The 2,201-nt window shown below is 40.3% G+C and overlaps 1 pseudogene; it reads left to right on the plus strand.

Moving 5' to 3' along the window:
- The first annotated feature begins 300 nt into the window (after window positions 1–300).
- LOC148720318 (uncharacterized) lies at window positions 301–1,259 on the plus strand (annotated as a pseudogene).
- The last annotated feature ends 942 nt before the right edge of the window (window positions 1,260–2,201 follow it).

Genomic DNA, 2,201 nt, shown 5'->3' on the forward strand with positions numbered 1-2,201 from the left:
GGCAGGAAAGAAAAGACACCCAAGATATCTTACGACACACGGGTGAAAATTGAATTGGTTGAATTACAGAAAAAATACGATCAACTCTGTGCCAAAATAGACACATTCTCAAAATCTAGCGAGAACAAAGATATCTTACACGCGGGTGAAGAGGGTGTTAATGACGTATGAGGCGGGGATAGGTTAGGGAAAGTGGTGAGACAATAATACATAAAAAGCAGAGAACCTTGCATTTTTTCATTAGTATCGCTGTGACACGAAATGGGAGTCGTGTTACCTTGATAAAATTCTGATTGGATAATGCCACACTTTTGCCGCTACTGCAATAGAGCATTCACGCGTTCGGATAACAAAGAGCGTCACGAGAAAAATTCATGCAGGAACTCAAGGGTCAATCCAAATCAATGGTTCCCTTCAACTGTGAATACCCATTCCATTCCACCCGTGACTACAGACCCGATTCAGTCGTTCGATCTATCACAAAGGTGGTGTGAGGGATTCAAATTCAAATCACCCAGGAGCATATTCATCGTGGAACCTTCTGGATGCGGTAAAAATTGCTTCACCAAATCATTAGTGCTACAACATTTGAATGAATTGTTTGCGTCACCCCCTGCCGTCATTCACTACTGTTACGGTGCTTGGCAAGATGGATACCGTGAGATGCATCAACATGGTATAAAATTTCACGATAACCTACCCGATGAAGAACAGTTAAAGCAATGGTTCCCTAGAGATGGTGGATTACTGGTCATGGATGATCTTATGACAGAAGGAGGAGACGATAAAGAAGTGTTAGACCTTTTCACCAAACATTCTCATCATCGTAACATTACTGTTATCTATCTTTGTCAAGATATGTTTCCACCTGGCAAACATGCAAAAAGTACTTCAAAGAATGCTCATTATGTGGTTGCTTTCAAAAACCCACGCGATCAATTGGGTTTCAAAAATGTATAGTTACAAGCCTTTCCAATGGAATGGCAAGATATTATGCAAGTGTATTCTGAGGTAACTCAACAACCCTACGGGTATATCACCCTGGATTTACATCCTGCTAGTAAGGATGCTCACCGCGTATTCAGTTATCTTTTGACACATGAAGGATGTATGCGATTGTATCCTAGAAAAGTGAAACTTTAAAACAGCCCTACACATTGGTCAGAAATCATTTAAGAACAACCACCAGCAAGTACACATCGAGAAAACTTATAGTGCGTGTGTGACCATGACTGATAATTCTCAGGATCTAGATGTCTTTGGCGAACCACTCGAAGAAGACGAAGAGTCTGAGAACACAGATGATGAAGACAATGATGATGAAGGTGAAGATGAAGACAAGGATGACGGTGACGATGATAATGATGATGACAATGTCAATGTGAATCCGTGGACAGAATTGAAACAGGAAGTGAAAGATGATATGAAAACAACTTTCGCTGAACGAGAAGAAGAACAGGAAAAGGAGGGGACATCCGAGAATGACAATTCGCTCTTACCTTTAGCTAGGCGTAAGTTGAGAAGGTTATACTTGCATCGTCTAAAGTGGTATAACCGTATTAAACAGGATAAAATACATAGGCAAGTCATGCATACCGCTCGACGATTGATGAATGAAGACGGTATGGATTGGGAGGAGGCATTAGAGGCGGCCGTGGACAGGAGAAAATGCCTATTTAATCGTCTGATCAACAAGCCGTTATTGGATGAAAGCGATGATGATGACGATGATGATGAAAAACAGGAGGAAATGAACACTCTGTAACCACTATAATAGGGGCATAGTATGCGTGTATGTTTACGCGAAACAAAGACAAAATAAAATGATATTGTAAACAATTTTTTGTCGAATTTTATTTATGACCATGCTAAGTTTGGAAATGTGCATCATCTGCTAGTCCATCTATTTCTCCGTTATTAAAAACTTCTATCACATCAAACTCTCTGGGTGTTACCTGCGACACCTCTGTGTTCGATTCTACCAGTGTGTTCAATGGACCTGTCTTTGCAGACATGTGGTCTACAGCCATTTCTGGTAGTAAAGGAGGGTGCTGGGATTTTCTCTTTTAACTTATAAGGACGAGTTCTCTTTGCTCGCTGCTTTCTCTTTTTTTCGAAGACTGTACATGAGAGGCAAATCATGCATTTTAATATATTTATATTTCTACGATAATTGTCTTTAACGCTCAGACTTACTTGTT

This window comes from Stylophora pistillata, chromosome 11, assembly GCF_964205215.1.
Source record: "Stylophora pistillata chromosome 11, jaStyPist1.2, whole genome shotgun sequence".
In the NCBI taxonomy this organism is placed as follows: Eukaryota; Metazoa; Cnidaria; class Anthozoa; order Scleractinia; family Pocilloporidae; genus Stylophora; species Stylophora pistillata.